The following is a 26,328-nucleotide window of genomic DNA, read 5'->3' as shown; positions in this document are numbered from 1 at the left end:
GTGGAATCCCTCAGATTGAGAGCCCAAATTCTACCATGAGGCCAGCACTGGCCAGGAAAAAGCCTGATCCTCAGTAGCTCTGCAGCAGCTGGGGAAACCAAGGGCGATGTGACTTCAGACAGGCCCAACGCTGAAGGCCTCTCTCTCCTGATTTTGGCAAAATCACTTCCACCCCTGGTTTCCCCTCTCCTTTTGCTTGGCTGAATTTCAGAACTAAAAGAAAATCTGCATGTGTCTCACCCAAATATTACTCTTACTGTGCTGTGCTACAACATGTAATAGTACTTTGTAGGATTATATTGCTGTACAAATCCTTCTCATTCACATTAATTTGCTTGACCCCTAAAACTACCAGCGAAGTCAGCAGCGCATTTTACAGAAAAATTAGGCACAAAGAATTTCAGTGTCTTTCCTGAGAACACCCAGCTCATAACTATTAGAAGAGAGGCCATGTTATTTCTACCCAGCTTTTCTCCACAAAGGGAACAAAGCTGATCATAGTAAACGCATATAATAAAATAGTGCAATAAGCAGCACAAGTGGGGAAACAAAGGAATTAGGATAAGATATATGGGCTGGGAATAAAAACATCTCAACAAAGTCCTGCATGGTTATTATAATTCAAGATATCCTGGCAGTCTAGGCACAGAAGGAAACAAGATTAGTCACATAGTTCTGGTTATAAATGATGAGCCAAAGCCAAACTCCAGCATTATGCACAGAACTACCCTGGAAAAGATTTGGATCCATTTTCTCATTCCAAAAAGTATCTCATTCAAGCCTGCCTCACTCAAGAATCATCTGGGTCCACCAGCTACAGCTCTCTCCCCTTGAAATACACAACCTGTCACTTGTTGAGCACAGGTCCTGCGAACCATGGCAAGGCACAGGATCAAAATTTCCCTGAGTCTCAAAAAACTAACAAAGATGGATCATCCAAATGGAGTGGCCAGTGCTTTTTCCTCAGTTTGTTAGAGTATCAGTCCCAAAGTCGTAAAGAAGAGTTAAGAAATGTAGGTTCCATCACAGTGGAATTCTACCAAGGATTCCCTCAGAAAACGATGGCATCTTGTTGACATCTCAAAGACTCAGGCTTCCACCTGCAGGTAGGAAATTATCCCTCCCTCCAGTGCTCCTAGGACAAGCCAAAAGGGAAACAGTTATGCAGTTTAAGGCATCTCCTGTTCACGTCTTCCCAGTACCCTTTCCTCCTTTCTTGCTAACAGAACTGTTTTTCCTTTGGGGTCCTAATGGGTCAAGAGGTCCCACCATCCCATTTAGCAGAATAATGGGAGCAAGGCTCAATCAAGATCACTGGGATTCTTCTGAAAATGAGAATTTTGAGTGGAGAGACACAGAGCTGAGATCCGATGCAAAGACCTCAAACAAGATGGCTCGCCAGCTTTTGAGAAAGGTTTTCATGTTCCCATGGCCGGCTTGCTCAGCTTTTCCTGTGATTCCATCCACTACCCAACATCCCTCCACTAAATTCTTTTTAATTAAATTAACAAATGTCAGTTTCTGTTGCTTACTATCAAAGAACTCTAACAGATAAATAGAGAAAGGTTGGAGGTGAGTAGCAAACTCTTCCTGCAAGCCAATGCAAACAAACCAGCAGTGCTTATCAGAAACACCTGAGGGCTTTTAAACCATTCACCTATGCATTTTTTAAAAAGGTTACCAGGCAATGCTGATGCTGGTGCATGATTAAAAATCCCTCCTGCAATGGATGAGGCCAAACAAACCTGAGCTCTAATCCTGGACTTTATGTGACGGGGGCCAGCCCTTAACCTCTTCCAATTTGTTTCGCCATAAAGTGAATGGGGTGGAATGCACTCATCCCTCATCTCCACCCCTCCCCTCACCCCGGGCAACCATCCCTTTGGTCTTTGTTTCTATGTGTCCATCAATAGACGAATGGATAAAGGCAATGTGGTGCATAGATACAATAAAATATTATGCAGCCATAATAAAAGAATGAAATCTGCCATTGCGACAACATGGATGGACCTAGAGGGCATTGTGCTAAGTGAAATAAGTCAGAAAGAGAAAGACAAGTACTGTATGGTTTCACTTGTATGTGGAATCTAAAAACAAACAAACAAAAACAGATTCTGGTCCGGTTGTTGACTGTATTGCAAACAGCAACTCAAAATGTAGCTGACTTTGCACCAACCCAGGACACTGGCAGAGATGCTTAAGCAAGTGGCTTATCTGGCCTGATCATGCAGCACATCACGCAGCCCCCGGTTCTTTGGTGAATGTCTGTCTTCACATCACTGGGGTTGGGCCTGAGGCTGCAGTGAAGTGCTAGTCTCTCACAGAAAGCTAATAAAGCTCCTGAGCAGGGAGGTGTCATTTTCACAAACCCATTTTTAGAAAGCAAGCAGTTAATCAGACACACCAGCTAATTAACTGAGCTGTGGAAGGAGCCGCAAATGCACATCTTGCTGGGAGAATTAGCAGAGAGAAATGGCATAAGGAACATAGCAGTTCCCTCCCCAGTGTTCTCTGCAGGGGCTGGAGGGGGGACACAGCAGACCAGGGCCCATCCTACCTGCAAGTCACCACACCCCTACAGTAGCTGGCAGCTTTTCCACTGCCTCTCACCCACACGGAGCTGCCCTGGGAATGTCCTTCTTAGTACAGCTGGGCAGATGCACATCTCTGCTCAATCTTATGCCCTCTGGGAGACTCTCAGTCGGGTTCCTGTTATAGGTATCTAGTGTTGTGAAACAAATACCCCAAACTTAATGGCTAAAAACAATTCACTATGATCTCTTATGAGTCTGTGGGCTCAGCTGGGTAGCTCTCACTTGACATCTATCATGCGGTTACAGTCAGATGGCAGGTGGAGTTGTCTGAAGGCTCAACTGGGCTAGACAGCCAAGAGGTCTCACTCCCGTGGTTGGCAGTCAATGGCGGCCACAGGCTGGGAGCTCAACTGGGGCTGTCGACTGGGGCACCTAAAAGTATCTTCTCCACGTGACTTGGGTTTTCCCAGCACGGAGTCTGGGTTCCAAGAGGAAGTAAGAGACCCAAGTGGAACCTACTGGGCTTCTTAGGACCCAGCCTCAGTAGTCAGAACATCGCTGTGTTGCCCTCACTAGGTAAGCAGGTCACTGAGTCCAGCCCAGGTTCAGGGAGGGAAATTAGCACCTCCCACTTAACTCCAGGAAGGACATGTGTGATGGGGAAGGAAGAAATCTATGGAGTTCCCCAGAAACAGGCCCGTGTGCAGGAGTCTGATGGGGGAAGTGCTCCCAGAAAGTGGGTAAGAGAATAGGGGAAGCCGGTCAGGGGACAGGAAGAAGCCAACCCTGGGCGATTTCGGGCAGAGTTCCAGGCCCGACCTGAATCCAGCGATAAGTGCTGGAGTGTAAACTTCTCTGAGAGTTCGACCCAGCTTGAGGGAAGGAGCTGAGCCTTCATAGTCCTACAACCGTCAGCAGTTGGCTACTGGCCATGAGGGGACATTGGAGATGTGACTATCCGAATACTTTCCCTACATGTGGACAAAGTAGCCCCAGTAGCCCCAGGGCAGTCCTCCAAAGAGTCACCAGAGCTGCCCTGAAAAGTAAAGGTACACAGATGTCCTGGGAAATGGGTGCACAGAAATGTGAAAGGGACTCAAGGTGATCTGAGCAGAGGATCTGCTCTGTCTTCTACCACTGCTCCGGTGGCTTGGGGAGAAAACGGGAAGATGAGAATTTGTCATTAGCATATCATCAAGCATTAGCTCACTTCACCCTCCTGAGGTGCATCCCAGAATCCCCATCCATACAGAGAAAATCCATGCTCAAAAGGATTAGGCAATGTACCCACAGAGCAGGATGCGAGTCCAGAATCGTAGGGCCCTGACATCTGTCTCCTTCCTTAAACCACACTAAAGTCACAGAAAAGTAGGAAACTCCAGCTCACTGCTGCCTCTCACCACAAAATCATGCTTGGACGGCCTTTGGGTAAAAGGCCCGGATTTCCCTCCAGCATCTCACAACAGTGCACCATTCACAGAAGGTTCGGCACTGCAGTGGAAGACCTGGCAAAGTCAAGTTATTCTCAGAGGGGTGCTGAGTGCTCTGCCCTCCATTTAAAGCAGTGTTTCTCAACGTGGGTGGGGTGGGGTTGCCCCTCAGGGGACATTTAGCAATGTCTGAGACAGTTCTGGCTATCACAAAGTGGGAGGTAAGGGGAGTCATTGCTACTAGCAGGTAGAGGCCAGGGACCCTGCTAAATATCCTCCAATGCACAGGACAGCCCCACAACGAAGGACTATCCCTCCCCAAATGCCAATAGTGCTGAGCTGGGGAAATCTTGATCTGAAGGAATAGAGTCCCTCTCTGACCAAGCTGAACATCCGAGAGAGTGGAGGGGCGAGGTGCAGGGACCCTGTTTACTTTCACGTGGCTCAAAGTCAAATTAACAGTGAGAACGGAATCTTAGGTGGTTGGTCTTTAGTATGTGCTGGTTGGAGTTACCGAGTCATTCACTCTACATTGTGGAATGACAATGACCCACTGACTTATGACATTCTTGCGCCAGAAAATATCTAACCACCTTCTCAAGGGGAGAGAAGGACAGTAAGCAGTAGGTGACATTTAGCAACTTTGAAAGTGAGAAAATGGGGAGCAGGATATGTTGCCATGATGCTCTGCATTCTTCCCGTGCTGGTCTGTAGTTCCTTCAACAGAATCCATTGAGAGACAGAGAAGGGGGGGGAGGGAGAGGGAGAGGGAGAGAGAGGGAAATGACCTGTGGCCACAATTTCCTATGACTGATCATACTAAACATACTTCAACATCCAAACAAGTATTTTCTTTCGAAGTCGTTGCCTTGAGAAGCTGTACACTTATTTTTTAAAGTAGATCTTTTCTTTAAACTGTGGTCAAGCCCGGCCGGGCGTAGCTCAGCGGCTGAGCATCGACCTAGGATCCAGGCGATCGAGGTTCGATTCCCGGTCAGGGCACATGCCCGGGCTGCGGGCTCCATCAATGACTCTCTCATCATTGATGTTTCTCTCTCTCTCTCTCCCTCTCCTTTCCTCTCTCTGAAATCAATAAAGATAAATTTTTTTTAAAAAGAAAAAAAAAAAGATTAAACTGTGGTCAAATACACATCATAGCATGAATCTTACAACCTGAACAATTGTATGGTCAGCGGCACTGTGGCCTTCACTTGCTGTGCTACGGTCACCCCCAGCCCCCGCCCACAGGCCTCCCCTCCCCTTGCAGAGCTGGGGCTCTGTGCCCAGGATTCGTAACTCCCCACTCCCTCCGCCCCGGCCCCCCGCAACCACCACATGCTCCGCTTTCCGCCTCTATCAACGCGACTACTTTAAATACCTCACCTAAGAGGAATCATGCAGGGCCTGTCCCTTTATGACCGGCTTATTTCCCTTAGAAAAATGTCCTCGATGCTCGTCTGCTGCAGGGTCAGGACTTGCTTCGGTTTTGAGAGTGAATCTGAGTCCGTTACACGGATGGGCCACATTCTGTTCATTCACCCTTTGATGGGCACTGCGGTTATTTCCACCCTTTTGGCCGCTGTGAATAATGGGCTAGGAATGTGGGTGGATAAATATCTCTTTGAGTCCCTGCTTTTAATTCTTTTGGGTCTATACCCAGAAATGGAATTGCTGGATCCTATGGTAGTTCTATTTTTAATTTTCTGAGGAGCCGTCATACTGTTTTCTGTGGTGGCTGCACCATGTTACATTCCCACCGGCAGTGCACAGGGGTACCAGCTTCCTCACATTCTCAGCCACACTCGTTATATTCTGGTTTGAGGTAGCATCTTATTTTGGCTATGCACTTTTTTTTTTTTTTAATATGTCTTTATTGATTTCAGAGAGAGAAAGGGAGAGGGAGAGAGATACAGAAACAGCAATGATTAGAGAGAGTCATAGATCCGCTGCCTCCTGCGCACCTCCTACTGGGGATCGAGCCCGCAACCCAGGCATGTGCCCTGACCAGGAATCGAACCACGACCTACTGGATCCTAGGTTGATGCTCAACCTCTGAGCCACGCCCTGCCGGGCTGTGCACTTATTTTTAACAAATCTGCCATTGCTCAAATTACTTTTGGCCTTCCTCCTTTAGAAATGCATTCCAGTGAAGCTTTGAGCAACAAAAGAAAAAATAAAACAACTCATTACTTCAGAGTCCTGTACCTTATTTATAATGCCGGTCTTTCTCATTTTGAAAAACGATGAGAATTTCCCAGATTTATCTTTGAACAAATCTGGGTCATTTCTTAACATCAAATCCACTCTCAAAGAACCAAAGTTTGTGAGCTATTACCTTCAGAACCCCGCTCTAGAAGGGATTCGGGTTACAGTTTCAAATAAGATTATGCCCAAGGTTAAAGTGAGACTCGAAACAGTCACCATTCAATTCAATCTTAAGCCATGTGCACAGTAGTCAGTATCCGACTTTAGCCAAGCTTTGGTTAACCTTGGTATTAAATGGATATTTTCATTTTGACATTACTTCTGTTTCTAGTAGAGTTGCTAAATGGGCACGCCCTGTACTGGGCAATGGGGATATAAAAATAAATACAACAGTTCTTGCCAGAAGGCACATGGATCTGGTGAAAGACAGACATGTGGGCAGATGATTACAATCAGGGGCGATATTCAAAATAGTTTACAACCAATGGGACACAGGCCCTGGACCAATCAGGACAGACTTAGCACTAGAGCAGGGACAGAGTGCTGGGCCAGGAGTTAACCCTTTAGTTGCTGGCTTATGGGACCACCCAGAGGTCCTAGCGAGAGACAAGGGGCTGGCATGGGGCTGGGGCGGGGGTCTCGGCTCTGTGTTTGACCACCTGGGGCACGTCAGCTGTACGGCAACAATGGTACAGCGCAGGGCAGGAGGCACACCCGGGTTGGCCCAGAGGAGGAGGTGACTACCTGCTCAGATGCTTGGGGGTTCTGCCCTGTCCCTTCGTCCCACCTGTGATTTCACCTGTGACTACGGTGGACAGTCCCGCAAGTTGACAGTGTCCCACCTCCCGCACGACTGTCTTCCCACTCGCTGCCTCAGAGCTGTCAACACATCCCGGCTCAGCCTAGAGGTGAGAGGCACTGACACGCTTCGAGTGGGCCCTAAACCAGAGCGGGGAGAGACTTCTTGGAGAGACGCTGGGCCTCCTTTCTTTCAATGGGCGGTCCAGGTGGGCTCTCTGGCCTTCGTAGTCCCAGGAGCCGGACCTCCACAAAGCACCGGACACCAGCCTCTCCTCTTTCCTGTCCCACTCTCCCTGCCCCTCGCTCCTGCTTTCGGGACTCAATCCCGGAGCCCCTATCTCGGGCTCTGCTTCCCGAGGAATCCAAACCAAGGCAGGAGGAATCCGTGAAGGCACCACCGGAAGACAGAGTTCAGACTGCACATTGCTTGGGGGAGATTAGGGCACGGAGATCCCAGAGCCCACAGTAATCTGGGAGCATCTGACCTGGTCTGTGGTGAAGGCTTTTGGGAACACAAGGACCAGCCCCTTTCAAAGGCCTCTGCCATTTGGACTACCCAGTGTCGACTTTCCCTAAATACCTGTCAGCCTCCAGGGAGAGGCGTTGACAAGGGAAGAAAAACCAGGTGAGCAAACGGAGTTCTAAAATCTTACGCGCAAAACTGCCATTGACATATTTCTCTATTTTCTTAAATTCTTGCTCTCCTAACGCCATATTTTCTCATTCTGTCTGTCTTTCTTTGTTACCCTTATCGTTCTGACATTTTGCTTAGTCAACCTTCTTAGGCCCAATTTTCGTCACCAACCTGAAGCCCTGTCCATTCTCCTTCCCTCGTGTCGCTCACACCCCCACTGCCATCTCCTCAGCTGAGACCTTGTCACCGCACAATCGCCAACAGTCTCCTGCTTCTTGCTCCCGCACAGTCTAGTCTCCGGCTCCCTGGCAGCAAAGAGCAAAAGCGCGCCCTGCGTGATCTTAGCAAGAGCCCTGCACACAAAATGTGGTCGCGCCCTGTGCAGAAATTCGTCCTGGTGGTCAGAAAATCCCACTCTGTGAAGACCTGGTCTTCTATGCAAAGACTAGAAGCTATTCTAGGCAGGCTAAGCAGGAATGAATTACTACCGGGCACTCATTCATAGCTTGCAGGGTTACTGGAAGGACTCAGCGAACAGGCTGAGGACCCAAAGCCACAGGAATAACTAGGCCGCCAAGAGAGCTGCCGCCTCTCCTATAGCCAGGAGACCATTGGAGACATCATCAGAGCCACAACCTGGAGACCACCGCACCTACATGATCCGCACCATCAGGAGCATGCCCTGCCTAAGCCTGCCTCTGGACATCCTCAAAGACAGTGGCTGGACCTTAGGACCATACAGATGGCTCCCCAAGTGCGCCAGGCGACAGAAAGAGTGGAAGCTGGGCACCTGCTCACTCCATCTCTCCACTTTCATGAGAGTGCACCTGACAGGCTGAATCTAAATCATATCCATCCAAAACCCAACCTGCAAGGGAGTCTGGGAAATGTAGTTCTTGGGTCTCCAGCCTCTGCAAGAGGGAAAACCCTAGAAAAAAGATGGGAATGGCTACTGAGTGCCGACCCATCATCTCTACCGCCAATCTATAGATATGTGAACCTCGCCCCTGGCCCGCACCTCATATCCACACATATTTGAATTAGCTGTGGTGTCTCATATTTTAGAATTCATTTTGGTAACTACAGTTCATCCCAACTCTGTCCAAAAGTTAATAGCCTGTAATCTGCAAATGAACATTCCAGTACACCAAGGCAAACTTTCACAAACTTTAATAGAAAATTATTACAGACCCCCACTATTTGTCAAAATTGTTTTATTACAATGTTATTTAAAATGTAGAAACCCAAAAATAGCTATAATATTCTCATGATTACAAAAAATAAAAATAAAAACCCACACACTATAAAATTTAATCTGCAAATTAAACACAAGTAAAACTCTACAACGAATGAAATTCAACTGACAACATTCCTTTAGTGTGATTAATGATGTTGTTTTGTTCAAACTAAATTACCAGTGTCGGGCCTCACAGTAGGAAAATTCATTTGCACGTTTTACATTTCACATATTAATGGCCTGTTTCTTCTGATTTTGAGCGTGATGGTCCGTTGTTTTAGTCACTGTCAGTATCATTATCATTATTTTTCCTTTCTAACAACGAGCTCATTTTTAACTGATTTTTAACGGGGCTATCAATTTAATGGCGCACTCCCAAAAACGGCGCTGAAAAATTTAAAGCACCACTTAATGGAATCATCTTCCATGCATTATTACTAATACACTTACTGTTAATGAACTGTTGAAGGTTGGTTTGTACAAAGAGGTGGTCCTTGCAGCACAGCCCCACGCTGCGAGTACCGTTCCAAAGGCCACAACACAGGCTCTTTGAGGTTGCACATGCCCAGGCTCATGTGGGTGGGGAGATCCCTCGCGCCTCCCATCTCCTTTCTCTACATGAACGGTTGCTATGAATCCTTGGTTCCTATGGGTTTGTTTGAGTTTTACTTGGCACCAAGTTCATACACATAACTGTAAATAGGGATAGTACCTGGTTAGGACAGTTCCTATGACAAAAGGGACATCTCCCTACAAGAACAAGACAGGCAACCCAGCAGGAAAAATTGTGCAAAGAACATGAACAGGCAATTCAAAGAAGTGGAGGTCGAGTGGCTAACAAGCATGAGAATTCATCCTTACACGGACACAATTAATTAAATCACCAATATAAATAATTATGAAAGACCATTTTATATCCATGAAATTGGCAACATTTGAAAGTCAGATGGTTCTAATATCTTGAGCATAACAGGTGCGCATTTAGGGGTAAAGGGACCTTTACGCACTGACGGTGAGAGGGAAGGCGGCTGCGGCCATACAGCCTAACATCGCTTCGTGAAGGTAAGTATGCCTGAACCCTATTATCCGGAAACCCCACTCTTGGGCACCTGCCCAGGAAGGGCTTACACTCAGGCCCCTGAAGGAACATGTGGAAGGATGCTTTTTTACAACACACGCTTTTTATAGAAGGGATTGTATGGTAACCAAAGCATCCACCATTAGCAAATGTAAAAGCAAACTATTATATGCCAGTCCGCTGTGCAACACAGATAAGCAAATGAAAGTAATAGACGAGAGGTTCATATGCCAACACAGGTAAGTTTTATAACGCACACTGTTGACTGCAAAAGTTAGGATGATTCCTCTATCACAATACTACATTATAAACCAAGACATTGGCACACACAAATATTACGCAATTTTCAAAGATATATACCCATGCCAAGACACATACCAAATACATCAGAATGGATACCTTCAGGGAGAAGGGGTATGGGAGTAGGCATAAGGAATGCAGATGAGAAAATGTAAAAAATAAAAATGAAATTAAGCAAAATAAAACAAAGAAGGGACCCTGGCTGGACTTACAATAACAGAGGTGTATGGTGAACTCCACTCTCCCTAGAGGTCTAAACAAGAAAATTGAATGCATGGATATGTAATAAACCTTGAAAGTAAAATCGATGGGATTCGGTGATAGATTGGATGTGGAAGTAAGATAATGGGAGGGACTGGAAAATAAATTCCTAGCGACTCAGCCCACATGACATTTATGGAGAGGGCAATATTGGAGAAGTGTTATATTAGGGGAGGGAAAGAATAAAAATTAAGAGTTCAGTTTTAATTGTGGGCTTAAGGGTCATCCAGTAGAAATGTGGAGTTGGATTTGGATAAATGGGTCCTTGGTGCAAATTCTGCTCAGCACCTGTTGTCCCAATTGCTCCCCAGGAAAAGTGAGCCACACAGGGAACCTGGCCTTTAGGTCATCACTCCCCCAGTATTTGAGAGAAGCCCTGTTTTGCGGAGCCGCCTTCCTGGGGACAACCAACTTTGAGGCAAGAAGTGGCCGTGAGGTTGAACTGTAGTGCTTCGAATACTGCCTCGATCTAGAGTTGAAAGTTTGGCTTTGCGTTGAAGTCTGTGTCCGTGTTCTAGAAAGCAAAGCAGGGCAGAGAGAATGACCAGGGGCTAAAGAATGAAGCCTACTCCATCCTTGCTCCCCTTTTGTGTCCAGAGCATTTATAGCGATTCTTAACCTTTTTTAGGTCAAGTACACCTGAGACTCCAAAGAACGCTCTGGACTGTGTCCCTGGAAACATGCACGGAAACCCAAACACGGGAAGCGTTGCCTGCCTTCCACTGGGCCTCCCATCAGGGACCTCTGCTAACTCAAGGAGCGGGAAAAAGGGTGGAAATAAGTGAGAACAGCACGAAGAAAGGGGGAAAGGAAGGGAGATGCCTGAAGAGCATTACAGTCTAAACCACCTCCACCTGTGTGAGCTCATCAGCGCCGCAGAATAATCCGTGGGCTACGTGATTCTGCCCAGGAGGGCGTGCCAGGGGCTTCCAACCCCAACCTGGGGGCAAGACGGCTCCAAGGCATCTTGAAAGAGGTGCCTCCAAGGTGAGACCCCCCTAAAGATGAGTGGGAATCCACCCATCTGAAGGGGAAGAAAAGGGCCCAAGGCCAAGAGAAGAGCATGTGCAAAGGTCTGGGGGTAAGAGGAAGTACGGGTGTGCATGGGAGATAATGCCCCCAACTAGGGCTTTCCCCCCACAACACCCTGTCAAATTCATGGGGACAGAGGGTGAAAGGGGGTGGCCGGGGGCGGGGGCCGAGCAGAGTTACTGTTTGATGGGTGCAGAGTTCCTGTTGGGGGCGATGACGAGGTTTTGGAGCCGGATAGTGGTGACGCTTGCACGGGGAATGACTCGTGCCACTGAACTGTACACAGTAAAGGAGCTTTTAAAATAAACAGCATTGATCAAGTTACCTTTCATGGGCAAAACAACTTCTTTTCCACTGCCTAGTAGGAACGGGATGTGTGTAATCACTTGAGTTCAGCTCAAGTAGAAAATAAAGTTTCCGTTTTCAGGGCTGAGCTCGTGACTGGGCACATTCTCCCGCACCCCCCACATCTGCGTGAAGCTGCAGGTGGGTCACACAGAACGGGGTGCGGAGTGGGACAGGAGGAGCGCAGGAGATGAAGGGAGAGGCGTTAAAGGCCAGGGGACCAAGTCCTTGTAAGTTGTGTTAAGGAGCTGGAGGGGGTGAGGGAGCCATCGGAAGGGGGTTAAAATCACAGGGTGACGTGGTTTGTGTTACGTTCTGGAAAGATCGTTGGGCTGCAATGTGAAGAATGGGTCATTGGAAGGGGTGGAAGGTACAGATGGGTAAGAGCAGTAGATAAGAAATAACTCCAAGCAAGGGAACTAGGGCTGTGACAATGGGAATGAAAAGATAGGGGTGGCTGGGAGGACGTTTAGGCAGCGTTAATGCCTCAGTGAGCAGCGACCGACTGGGCAGGGCAGGGTGAGGGGACAAGCAGCATCTGAATTGAATCGAGACCCAGGCCCTGCTCGGTCAGCTGAGTGGGGGATGGTCACCAGGGTAAGCAAATGAAGAGAAGGAGAAGGGGGCAAGGGTGGTGCTTGATGCCTACAGGCAGTCAGAAGCTTATAAAATTAATTAGTAAAATATTTATGGAAGGGCTGGCCATTCCAACCATAAATCCATGACCAGGAGAGATGTCAGAGAGCATCTAAGCCCAGGTCCTCCTGTCATCTGAGCAAGGCCTTGGAAGGGGAGCACATTTCCATCCATGGGAAGGATGCTGCAGAGGAAGAAATGAGCCAGGGGGTGGAGGAAAAGATGTCAAGCGAGGTTCTGGATGGGCCGCTGGGGAAAGACTGAAGAAAGAGAAAAGAGAGTTTCAGGTCGCAACGAGAATGATTTTAAGCCTTGGGAGCCAGACGAACCTGGGTCTCCACCTGTGGTCACATCATCGCTGGGAGACCCTTTTGCCACCTATAAATGAGGAGCTCTTGACATTCATCTTAGGAGTTAAATGAAATAGCACCTCAGTGTGTGGCACACAGTAGGTGCTTCATAAACGTTAGTTTCTTTGTGCCTTCCCCAATTACTCCCACTACTCAATTAGCCCCTGCCTTCCAATGATGCTTGGCTGAAACTGCAACTCCACTCACGGCTTTCCCAGCTCTTTATTTAAGTCCATTTCTCCATGGGGCTGGTCCATGCGAGAAGCACATAAACATACTGGGCTGGGGATGACGGTGTGATTATCGGACTGGAAATTTCAGGTCGACATGTAGAAGCCTGTGAGGTTCTACCTCTTGTCCCATTTTAAGAGAACGCACTGCTCAGATCTGTTAGAGAAACTCCATTCATGTGTTAATTATGCCCCCACTAATTACACACCAGGGCTCGGCAGCATTATGGGCAGGGATGGGCGCCGAGCAGCCAGGCAGAGGAGTGATGATCTCGGCTTTTGCTTTGCGCTTGAGTCTGGTCTGAATTTTGGAGATTTTCGACAACTCTTTCCTTTCTCTTCTTCATACGAGGGGTTGGGGGGTCCAGCCCCTGATCTGGTGGACCAGCGGAGCTTCATGGGGGATGGGGCATCGATGTTCCCTGTCTCCAGGACCCCACCACCTGTATGACGCACCCCCCAGTTAATAACAGGCTTCGGAAAGAGACAGGGGGAGGGACACTTCCCATTGCAGAAGTATTACTATGCCAAAAAAATAAATAAATGGGCATCTAAACATCAAAGCAACGTATCGATTTTGCAAACACAAGAGGAAGAGAAAGTCCAGAGGGCTTGGAAGCCTGGAGCTTGGGGCCAGGCAAGGACCTGCCCTCCCCACCTTAAGGGCTGCCCTCTGGAGCCCGCAGCGCCCCCCTTCTACCTCCAGAAACCCATCAGGCCCAAGATTCAGATGAGCCCACCCACCTCCCTGGGAAGCCTTTAGCCCCTAAGGTCAGCAATCCCCAAGTCTTTCCAGGAGTGGGCAGCAACCACCGATCGACCGCCAGGAAAGGCCCTTGGGCTCCCAGACGGTCTGTGGAAAGTGACCATTGGAGCCAAGCAAGGACACCCCACCCCCGTGCCCCCTCGAGGCTTTGGCAACTGCAGCCACCTCCCTTGGCTCCTGTCTGCTGCCCTGGACCAGATAGTCCTCAAGGGAAAGAATCTGTAAAAAATATGTGTGGCCCAAAAATATGTGGTATTTATTTACCAGGAGGTGTTCTTGAATAGCTCGTTTATCCTGGGGGGAAAATGGGCCAACCCAGTGGCTTCGGGGTGTTAGAAACTGTCTAGTGGAATCTTTTAATATGTTGAATAATATTTTAAAATAATCTAATAACACGTTTATTGTAGAAAACTCAAATCTAAGAACGTTTCTGCATAAATGTGGGTACATGTCCACAAAGGCACGTGTACAAGGATGTTCTCTGCACTGCTGTTTGAGATAGCAGATAAAGGGAAACTACTTGAATGTCCAACAAGGGTTAAGTAAGTGAAATACACCCCTGCAGCATGGAAAGAGGTCAATGACAGAGACAAGTGAACGATAAAGACATAGAATGATACACAGGGTATGATTCCATGGGCGGAAAAATTACTTTAAGATTTTTTATGCATTTAAAACAGAGAAAATGGTCTGGAAAGAAACATACCCAGTGGACATATGTCACCTCCAAGAAGGAGGTAGGGAGGGGTAAGAGGGGTAGAAGCCTTTATTTTGGCTTATATACATCTGAATTCTTTGAAAATTTGAAAGTATTACTCATCTAACTTTGAATAAAAAATGAGAAAATCCACATTAGCAATAAATAAATAAAAACCATGCATAACAAAACCATGCAAAAACCCTGGAAATGACCCTGGTTGCTGTATATACACGCCACCAGGCTTCATGAAGCAAATAAGATTGCACTCATAGCTGAAATTTGTCTCCAAATGATATATCATGTGCATCTTTTCAAATCAATGAGCAAACGTATTTTTAGGGACCACCTCATATTCCACTGCACGGATGTACTATATGTATTCAAACAATTCCCTACTTAAATAAAAAACAATCCCCTATTGGCAGACATTTAGATTGTTTCTAATTTTCTTTTTCTTCTATAAACAAAAACAATGCAGGAACGAGCATCCTTATTGCTAGATTGTGATTGTTGCATAATCATTTTCTTAGAACAAATTTCTAAAAGGAAAGTTGTTGGGTGAAAAAATATGTACATTTTAAGATTCGTAATACACACTGTCGAGCTGGCCTCCAGAAAGACTGCAAGGTCTACCACACCTTACCCACGAAACGCTGACAACCGAAAATGCCTTCGTAATTTTAGTGTCTAAACTCATTCGGTGGCAGCCCCTGACCTGCACAGACAACGAGGCAACTTACAGTCTTAACTTACCCCACTTCGTCTGAACCCTGGTACATTCCATGTAGACACATAAATGTGTGCATTGCCCTAGATCCTGCAGGGAATGTTACATAACACACAATTTATACATCATGTTGCTTTTCACAAATCTAAAATATTCCAAATTCCAACACACTTCTGGCCCCAAGGGTTTCGGGCAAAGGACAGTGGACTGATGTTCAATTACAATTCCCCCAGCTATATGTGCGAGTGACATTTTCTTCACGTGCTCACCAGTACTCAATTGCATAAGTTGTTTTCACCTTCGACAACTGAATTTTTAAAATCATTAAGTGAGGTGGGCACTTTTCCCGAGTTGTCTGGCCATTTGAATGCCTCCATCAGCTGTTGCCTGTGGCTCTAAGCACCTGGGCCCCAGCTGCCCTTGGGGAGGCCTTGGGCCTCCAAGCCTCTGCCATCTCTTCCCACCCCCTTCAGGGACCCCCGGCCTGAACTCCCGTGTCAGCCCCTCCTCTGCTGTCCCTGGCACTTTCTCACCCTCTGCCTCCTGACTCTGCAATTCTTGTTTCCAGCAGGTGGGACACGGTCCTCTTCTAACTCATCCAGTTCCTGGATGGAGAGAAAGAAGAGTGGCCCCATGGCAGAGACGGGACCCCTGGGGACACTGCTACTTCAGGAAGTCCTCTTGTTTCTAGGGGGTCTGAGAGGGGTGCTGAGTTGGCATAGATTCTAATGAAGCCTCACGCGGACCCTAAGCCACACGTCTGGCTCTGAGGCCAACCCATCCTGCCAGAGCCATTCTGGACATAGGGCTATTTTCAGACCGTTGTCATTGACACCAGCTAAAATAACCATGAAACGACAGAAACATTCAGGGAGACCAATCCCAGCAGTCTGGTCCCAGTGGACCACCTGGTATCACTGGGGTCAAGAAGGCTATAGGAAACCCAGGCAAGCTGACTCAAGGGAGCACCGGGGGGGGCGGGGAGTACCAGGGGCAAGCTATGCCAGCAGGAACATGACAGGGATATTCATGGGCCATCAGAGCTGCCCCAGGTAACTTGAGGTTGATGGCTACGCCTGCCTCAAAGATGTGCTTTTAAACCTGCCCCAGGCAGATTCCTCCTTCCAGCCAGGGCCCTGAGCACGTCATGGAATCACCCGCAGGCTGGGCCAAGGCATCAGGGACGTAAGGGAGGGGCTGCCATCCGGGATGCATCTCTGAGAGTGCTGCTGGGGCCTGGGGAAGGGACATCTGAGTCCCCATAAAGCATGTCCCCAAGACCCTACGAGAGCAGCTGCAGCTGATACAGACAGCAACAGCCAGAAAAGGGGCTTGGTGCAGAGCCTTGAAGACGACTTAAGATAATCCATGTCCTCGGGACAAACAGTGTTTGGGTAACAGTCTCAATGCCTGAGACCATGTAAGCGGGCTTTGGGAAGTGGGCCAAAGGGACATGTAGGTATTTCCAAACTCGGTATATTTCAGTTTACAGTAAGACAGTATGCCCGGTTACCCTGGCAGCAGTCTCCCACATCTCGCCTTTATCTCTTAATTGCATAGTTTTCTCTCATGCTTGATTTAATCTCATGTTTTGTGCAGTAACATGTTGTATAGGCTTGTAGCCTAGGAGCAATAGGTTATACCACACAGACTAGGTGTGTAGTAGGCTAGACCAAATACGCAAACAGTGAAATTCTTCATTGGGCGACTACAGGTAATCATTTCCTTTCTTTAATTTTTCTCGATTTTCCCAGTTTCCAATGTGTTTCGCTTGGGCTTTGTGTCATTTTCTTTGAGAAGGTGTTGGATCTCAAGGCCCTAACTCCCAGGTAGCTCCTTGACCCCTGTACAAATGTGCTTCCCTTGTCCCTAGCAACCTCCCATGAGGCATAGATGAGAGGATGTGGCAACTAAGCCCCCAAAGCCCTGTTACACCTGATTGCTCACTCTGATTGCTCACAAAACAAAAACGAATTTTTCCATGGTAACCTACAGTCTCCTCCGTTAGACACAAGGGCCACTGGAAACTTTTAAATGGCAGCTTCATGCCGTCCTACTCTTCATATCTAGGACTTGAGAAAAAAACATCTGGAGCCTTGGCCGGTGTGGTTCAGTGGTTACAGCATCAGCCCTCAGACTGAAGGGTCACGGGTTCGAATCCCGGTCAAAGACCCGTAGTACCTCAGTTGCAGGTTCAATCCCTGGCCCCAGTTGGGGCCTGTCTGGGAAGCAACCAATCTATGTGTGTCTCTCACATCAATGTTTCTCTCTCTCTCCCACTCCTCTCTCCCTTCCACTCGCTCTAAAAATCAACGGGAAAAAAATATCCTCGGGTGAGAATTTTTAAAAAAAGAAACAACACATCTGGAAAGGGCACATCACACTGTTATGACTGACACAGTAGCTCACACCAACCACGGGTATCTGGGTGGTGAGATCAAAAATGATTATTGCCCTTTTTCTCTGCCCTCTTGTTATAATATAAATTTTAAAGCAATTACATATATCAGTTATACAGCCATGCAAAAAATTAGTTTTCTGTTTGAGGAAAGAAAAAAAAAGTAAAATGTCGTTGCCTCTCCATGCCCTGGGGAGAAAATTCAGTCTCTTTACACAGCTCACAAGGCCTCACGTAATCTTGTCCCTGACTAGTGACATTTAAAGTATTTGGTTGAACTGAAAGAGACTGTTGTTTTTCTTAGGCAAAAATGGTCAGTTATTGGCAGTTTTATATGGTTGAACCCACCCAAGGCCCTCATTCTCAGCTATGTGCTACTGTGCCCTTCGCCTGCAAAACCCAGCCCCTGTCCACCCCGGGGTCCCCTCCCTCCACCCCTTCCCCTCCCTAAAGGCTACTCTTCCTACAAGTCTTGGGTCTCCCTGTCATTTCATCCAGGTCACCTTGGATACTGGATTAGGGACCCCTCCCGGGGGCTTCCCAAACATCCCAACCTCATTCAGTCATTTTTTCACTCACTCAACAATTACGAAGCCCCAGCTGCACGCCTGCCGAAATGCAGGAAGCAGGGACACGGTAAAAAGACAAAGTCAGTGACACACACACACACCCCGCCCCGCTCACACTACACTATAATCTCACCTGTCCAGGCTCTTATTTCTAATCTCCTGCACTAACCTGTGAACCCTCTGAGGTCAAACTCCACGTCTTGTGCACCATTAAAGAGCCACAGCTCCGTGTACCTGTCACGTCGCAATCACTGGGTGTTGAGTGAGAAAAAATTAATGCCTCAATTTCATCCAAGTGGTACATAACTTATTTCTCTCCTGTTCCAGTTGTTGTTGTTTTTAAGGTGATTAGTCTCGAAATTTATCTTTGACCAAAGGAAGCAGCTGATAAAAGAAGCCCTCCTTTGTTCTGGATTTCCTGGCGGGCCGCGCAAGTCCTGTTTGCTCTGACCGCGTCTGGAGTGCTTGCTGGGTGAGGTCAGGGGAGGGAAGGAGGACACCGCCTGCCTGTTGCTGGACCCGCAGGAAGTCAACTGCAAGCTCCCGACGGGGGGGGGGGGGGGGGGGGGGGGGGGGGGGGGGGGACACCTGCCCAGACAAACTCCAACCCGAAGAGAGATGTGTACTGATGCCCATGGTAACCTCAGGACCTGCCCAGCAAAAGCAGCCCATGTGTATTTAGGTCACAGAATTCGACGGCACCAGGGGACAGATGGGGAAACTGAGACACCAAGCAGAGTTGGCACTTGCCAAGATCACAGAGCCAGCCCACAGCAAAGCTGAGAGTCAGACCCTGAAGTCCTTGCATTTTCCTGGAGAGGCAGAGATGGGGAGAGGGGAGGCAGGAATCTAAAACACATGGCTTCCTGGCTTCCACTGAGCTACAATGACTCTGGGTGATTAATCCACCCACAGCTATTTACTGCGCACCTATTATGCGCCAGCACCTGTCTAGGTAGGCAGTAGTGGGGGAGGCGCATTCCCACCCTTGAAAATCCCCACAATGAGAGTGACATGATTTGTGGCGTCTATAAAATTGCACAACTTACCTGAGTCAGAGTCTGAGGCTCTGGCAGCCTTTGAAGGGGGAGGTGGCCTCTTCCGCCTGCCCTTCCCAGAAGCACAGGCTCTGCTCCCTGAGCCCCACGTCCTCACTGCTTCGAGGTGGAAGCTTTTTATTGTCAGAAGCAGGCAGGAGTCCTGAGAACCAAGGAAACACAACAGAGGGGGAGGGGTTACTCCGACTGAGCACCTACTGTGGGCTCTGGGCCAATGCCTACACACACTCTGTGTCCTTTGATCCTCAAAACAATTCTCTTCAGGGTAAGAGACTGAGGCTTCTAAGAGAGGGTTGGCAGGGCTAAGTTCTAGAGTGTCTGCTGCAGGGCCCCCAGCACTGGATGGCTTCCAGACAATCCTTATACCTTAGCCCAGGGATCCCAACCACACCTTCTACAGCAGGTGGCCCAAGGCACCTGGAGTTTGTTCACATTGGACAGCAAGGATTTCCCAGGGTGGTTCTATCATCTCAAACAGTTCTATTAAACAGCACTGATCTAGCCATGAGAGCTGGCAGCTCATAGAAGCTCTTTCCCACTCCCCTCCACCTTCCACTCTTACCCTTTCCAAAAATGACCATGAGGCAGGGCACATAGTAGGTGCTCAACAAAAAGCTGCTGAACGAATGCTGAAGGGTGGCAATGAGCAAAGAGCAAGAAGGACATCTGCAGAGGTGGAGGTGGGCCTGATTTATTCAAGAAGCGTTCACTGCCTGGTTGAGAGCTTGGGCAGACCACAAGGTCCGTCCTTCGTCACCCACTCTCACCCATGAAAACACAGAAATGAATGGTGATCTAGTTTATTGGAGCAATAAAACCCATACCTGCTCATTACCCCTTCAAGTGACTCACCATCAAGCATGTCAACCAGCCCCGCTGTGATTAGCACTGGCAGAGGCAAGAGCGCCTTTTTAGGTGATTTTTTGTTTTTAGTTCTACTTAAGTCAGAACTTGGGAACTAAAATCCTGGAGTTCCTGTAACCCAGTTCCTTTAGGATGCAGGTGGGGAAACTGAGGCCCAGACAAGCAACCGACCCATGATCACACAGCGAGGTTCATATGGGGCTGTCCTCCTGCCCACTTCCCACCTGGAATTCAGGCCAGAATGGGAGCAGACACACCTTGACACAGTAAAGGGACCAAGCAGCAGGAAGCTCAGTGGCTAGAGAGCCAAGGTGCAGATCACGTTCATGAAGGAACCAGGAGCAACATAAAGCAGCAGGTGAGGGACAAGCCCAGAGCAGAAGAGTCAACCAGATGCACGGGAAGAAGGGAAGGCAGTCAGGAAACATCAGAGTCTGGCAGCCTCACACGCTGGCGAGGACAGGCACGGGCACCTTCTACGCTACCGGGCAGCCTGCATGTTGATGGTGCCCTTCGGGGGCAGTTCAGCATCGTCTGCTGGAGTTTAAAATGTGTATCCCTGTGACTCAGCCATCCCACTGCCTCTAAAGAAACACCGGCAACTGTGCACACGGAGATGTGTGCAAGGGTGCTCATGGCAGCATCTGTGACCATGAGAAACCAGAGACAGCTCGAAGGTCCAGCCATGGAGGTGTTTACATGAAATTCAATAAATCTGCACCATGGGCTACAACGAAGCAATTAAACAGAGCAGAGAAGATGCAGCCAGGAGCACCACAGCATACACCGTATCTCTGAATGAGTTAGAAAAAGATGGTCCCCTTTGGGTAAGCAAATGAGAGAAAGGCAGCCAGCCCTTCCTTGGGCTGGGTTTCAGCTTCCCGCATGCCCCCATCCCAACTGTGCCACCAGAGCCGCGGCTCTGAGTCCAGTCCGAGCACCTGTCGAACGGAAAAGCAGGTTGGAGAACAGTATGTAAAACAGGATCGCTTTAATACATTTAAACACACGTTCTTCATGTGTTCTGTAGGGACAGAAATACATAACATGTATGTTATTAATGCAAAAACAACTAGAGGGGCACATGTCCTCCTGCAATTGTTGTTACCTCTCTGGGGGTGGGAGGGGACACTGTTGGTCACAGTGGCCTTTAATTTTATCCGAAGTGTTTTGGTTTCATTTTTCAAAAGAAGAACGCATTTCTCTATAATTTTTAAATTAAAAACTAAAAAATGGAGAAACGGAAAGGCAGAAGAGGAAATTTATGTCATTGTAGGTGACACCCATAGATTTAAAGGCATCCTGTTCCATGGGCCAAAAACCCACATAAGTCCATCCTGGACCTCAATTCTGGCCTCAATTTTGGGGGTATAAAGTGACAAACAGCTCAGATTGAATAAATGAAGTTTTTAGAAATGAGTGAAAAGTAAGCCTAATGAGGCTGTCTCTCTCCTAGGCATGCCTGCAGGCAACTTTGGTGATGTCAGTCCAAGAATCCCAGCTTTGTCTCCAAGGCTGAAAAATAACCAAATGAGAAAGTGGGGGGAAGAGTGTTGAGCCTCTCCTTTCCCCATTCCCTCCCCGAGGCAGCATTTCCCCCCAATGCAAGAAGCACCTTTATAGTGAGAAAGTCAACATACCAACTTGAGCAAGATCAAAGGAACCGTCCTATGACTTTGGGGGCTCTATCACAGCAAAAAGAAGGTGAGGGAAGTTGACTGGTCTTGAAATTGTTTTTTAATGGTTTGATTTCACGGTCTTCTTGTTCCTTAAGTACCATTCATCTTCCTCCAAATCTCTAGTGGGAGCCTCATATGGCTTGGCAGCTCAATTTCCTCTCCGTCTACTGGATGAGACAGAGGTCCCCTGGTCACTCATTTAGGGAAAGCACAGTGGGAGGAGCCACTGGAACCTGCACCACCAGGTCTCTGAACCCCTCTCCATGAGATTGACAACCCCACAGGAATGGATTTAGATCTCAAGACACTTGCTACTCTTGTCATCTCCACTCAGAAGCACCCCTTGTATTATTGATTGTCCCTGCACTGAGTGCTGTTTAATGATCTCTCAGAACAATTGGCCGCTCAGCCAAGAAGACTTCACTGAAATGACAATGTTTGACTTGAGGGAGCAACTCCAAAGGAACAAAGAGTCCCCATTTCCCCACGCCTTGGTCTATCTTCCTCCATTGTGTGTAGACCTCCCACTGTCATACCCACCCACCAGCCAGTATCTGTCTTCTCCGGGGCCATGATGTGCACCGGGTGGCATTTCTGTGGGGAGCACTTTCCGCCCATGGAGAGGCCCCAGTGGCATTTCCCAAGTCTCACTCCACACAAGAAAGGTTTGGCTCTCACAGCAGGGTTACCATTTCTCTTCCAATGACTGAGAGAAAAAGGAAGAATCTGGAATGAAAGGCAGCACCCAGAATGATGAAAAACTAAAAGTCTAAACTAGCATCTAAAAGCTGTGGCTCTGCGGGAAGAAATACTGGCTCCATGCGGAGGTGCTTGTCAGCATAATCTTGCTATTATTAAACCTCGTGTTTAGACACATCTCATAATTGAGCTGCAGGCTGGTCACCGTTTGAGCTTTTGCTCCAATCCCTCCATCTCCTCAAGCTTGCTCTGCACAGTCCCTCCCCCTTTGCCCATGTTCCTGCTACTTCTGGGACGGTGACTGTCTTAGGTGCTTCTCCCAGGAGTAGACCTGAGTCAAGGGTTCAAGGGGAAATAGTTTGTTTGGGAAGTGATCTCGGGAAACACTGCTAGGGAAGTGGGGATGTCAGGGAAGGGAAGAAAGTCGATAAAGAATGTGTCATCAAGCAGGTTATTGCTGTGGACGAGGGAGGCTCAGTCTCCTTGGAGGCTTTGGGCAAACAGCATCGTGAGCTCCAGCTCACCTCCAAGTTGTTACCCTTGAGGGGCAAAGAAATTGGGGCCTTTATCTTCCAAATCCCATTGGCTGAGGGCCTCTCATGGGTTGCTTAGCTCCAGCACTTCCTGCCTGCCTAGCACACTTTGGAGAGGAAGCCTCAGGCCGAGAGTTTTATGTGCATGCAACTGGTAACCACACACTGGATGGTGAATCCCACAGAAGCTGCTACAAGGCTTGATCCCCTTTTTGCCTGGCTATTAGTCATTAATTTTGGGGGAGTCAGAAGCTACACACAGATTTTTGACTGTGCAGTGAATCGGCACCCCTAGCTCTCAAGTTGTTCAAGAGTCAACTGTACCATGTGATTAGCACAATAGGTTTAGTTGACATCGATCATTTCATATAGATTCACTACTCAGAATTCTTGATGGGAGTGGCCATTCTTGGATGAAACCAGAGTGGGTTTTTTTGGATTTTTTTAAGTTACAACCCTCAAACATGCAGCTTTTTTTCACAAGGACATTGGATTGGCTCAAAGGGTTGAAAGCATTTCACAGGCTGACCAAAGTACATTTTTGGTGCTGAAAATGATGTATTACACCCTTCATGGATGAACACAGACTCGGTCCTCAGAAACTGCCAATGTTCTAGGCCTTACCCTCAAGCAGAAGCAGCAGCTGCCTGAGTGATTATCTTTTAAGGTGGTAACAGATGACAGCATGTTCCAGAAAAATATGCCATGAACCGGAATTCACCTTAATAAGCACATTTGGGGTTGCAAGGACACTAGTGTTTTGTGTGTCCAGCACTCCCTAGCCTTCCTTTGCAGACTGTATCTTTCTTACTCCAAACATCAAACTGGAGAGAGGGGCTTGGTTACAGGGCCAGTGACCCCGTGAGGTAAGTACTATTAATGTTCCTATTTAATGGATGGGTAACCCAAGGTTCAGCAAGATGAAGTCTGTGCCTCAAGTCACCTAGTTAGAAAGTAAGCGGGGACAGATTAGATACCCAGTAACCATTCAGTGAGTGAGGAAATAAATAAAGCTGACAAGTATGGGGAAGTTTGTAATTAAAGAAAAATGGAGACATAGATACTAATAACAACCACAATTTGACCTCTGGCTGTACAGGGTCCTGAGCGCATGACTGACACAGTTTACCCTCTAAATGGCAGTTATTATTTAAGATAACCACAAGTAACCTAAAGCTATACAACTACCTGAAGCTTTCCTTCTAACAGTGAAGGCTGTCTTCTTTTATGGGTGACAGAAGTCAAGCAACTTGCTTACAGTCATATCCATGATACTTGGTCCCAAGGACCCAGCTGCCTCTTGATAATGGGCACACAGCGAGAGGAGGCCCCGCTTTTTCCTTCCCGGTCACCCCGTGACATCTCATCTATCACCAAACTTTGAAAAACTCTTTACACCACCCTCCCAGTGTTTGGTCTGTATCCCCTGACGGTTATGTGCTTAAAAATATCCTTTATGTCAACCCAATGTATTACTTCGATAAATCAAATGAGAAGATTATTGCTTTTTTTAATAAAGTAGCAAAGAACTACAATAAACACAATAAAAACAAAACACGCTTTGACTCAATTCAGATACTAATGTCTAAGAAAGGCTCTGAGCCTGAGGCTTGGTCTGTCTGTGTTAAAATGGAAGAAATACTAAAGGAACTTCGTGCAAAATGATCCCAGACGGGAGGAAGGAGGCACAGGAAGAATACGGAGCACCTACAAGGCTAAAGATAAAAAACCGTTGACTACATAAAGCAAGAACAATAAGACCATACAACACACATCGGCAGCAATATGTGACGACAAGAGCAAGAACACAGGAGAGAGGTCAAGGGATTTAAATCGTTTAAGGGTCTTGCATCGTCCAGGACGTGCTAAAAGTACGGATTCAAGGGAGACTGCAGGAAGGTAAGGATGTATTTTGTAATTTCTTGAGTAACCACTGAAAGAATGATACTCAGACGCAAAACAGAAAAGCTGATATAGGAGCTAAAATGGGAGGGGAAAAAGGAATGAGCAAAGGCGAGTTACCGAGGTAACACCAGAAAAGAGGCCAGCACCGCCCTGAGGCCTCAGGGGGTCTGAAAGAAACCTGGAAAGACCATAGGCTTTGGGCTTTGGAGTCAACGTTTTCTAATGCTGCACCTGCGACCCGCCTGAAATCCTCTCCCTTGTCCCCAGGGCAGAGAGTGCCACGCTTTGGCACCTGGTCCACCCAGTAGATATGACAAGGAGGCTATTCCATTGGCAGGGATGGTGCTTGGAGTCATGTGTCCAGCCCTGTCCCCTTTTTTCATGGGACAAACGTCAGCGCAGAATTGGGCTCTATATACTGTGTATTAAAAAGCCAGACACCATGTCTAACCAGAGGACTTCCTTCTACACAGTGACGCTCAAGCGAGGCTGATTTTACCTACCGAAGCGTACTTGGCGACGTTTGAAGGCATGCTTTGGTTGTCACAGGTTGAGAGGGCAGGGCTGCTATTGACATCTTGATGCCGGGGATGTTGCTAAATATCCTACAATACACAGGACAGCCCCGCACAACAGAGACTGATCAGGCCAACACTCTAGTGACGCCAAAGTTGAGAGACAGCTTTAGGGCACAATTAATCACAACACCAAACTGGAGGCCGAGGCGGAGCCAAGAGGAGGGGCATTGGCATCGCGGGAACACCTGCCCCGGGTTCCGCACGGGACGAAACGGTTCCAGCCCCGCTTCCCAGGGCTCTCAGAGAGTCTGGTGACTGATTCTAGAGCACAGAAAAATCTCTAGTTTCACAAAGATCAAGTCCTGGAAATAAGGTAAAGCTCTTTCCTAACATCAAACCCCAGAGAGACAGCATTGTGGACATAGTAAGACAGTTAAGAGATGTTGCTTTGACGTGGCACATCCACAGGACCCACGATGAGTAAATAAATAACACCCCTCACTACAGAGGACCCCGTGGTCCATCCTGTGCCTCAAGCAAGTTCTCAGGGAGACTGAGTCACCTCGCCCATCTCTGTTTTGCTTGCCCGTGGGGGCACAGCCTGCTGCATTTCTCTCTTCCTTTGGCTGCTGTGGCTGACACCTCTCAGTACTCACCTGTGATCTGCCACCAGGCACAGCTGACACCCTCGCCTCCTTTGCCAAAGCAGAGGCTCCCGGAGCCAATGTGCTCTCTCCACGGTAGAGCCAAGCCTCAGGGAACGCTGCCCTCCTGTCTCCTGCTGACAGCCGGGCTCTGCAGAGCCTCAGAGGCAAGAAAGCAAAGCTCCCCAGAGGCCC

General features: G+C 47.9%; 1 long non-coding RNA gene across 1 annotated transcript in view; it reads right to left on the bottom strand.

Annotated features, from left to right (window-relative positions):
- The window catches only part of LOC107524289 (uncharacterized), a 151,359-nt gene that overhangs the window by 105,949 nt on the left and 19,082 nt on the right, over nt 1–26,328 (bottom strand). Inside the window, exon 2 of the long non-coding RNA XR_015715692.1 lies at nt 19,283–19,433. This is a non-coding gene — a long non-coding RNA (uncharacterized LOC107524289). The remainder of the gene's footprint in view (nt 1–19,282; nt 19,434–26,328) is intronic.

The sequence above is a fragment of the Miniopterus natalensis genome, chromosome 15, assembly GCF_054644295.1.
Source record: "Miniopterus natalensis isolate mMinNat1 chromosome 15, mMinNat1.hap1, whole genome shotgun sequence".
Taxonomy (NCBI): domain Eukaryota; kingdom Metazoa; phylum Chordata; class Mammalia; order Chiroptera; family Miniopteridae; genus Miniopterus; species Miniopterus natalensis.
Note: the sequence above shows the minus strand (reverse complement) of the source record. Positions and strands in the feature narration are given on the sequence as shown.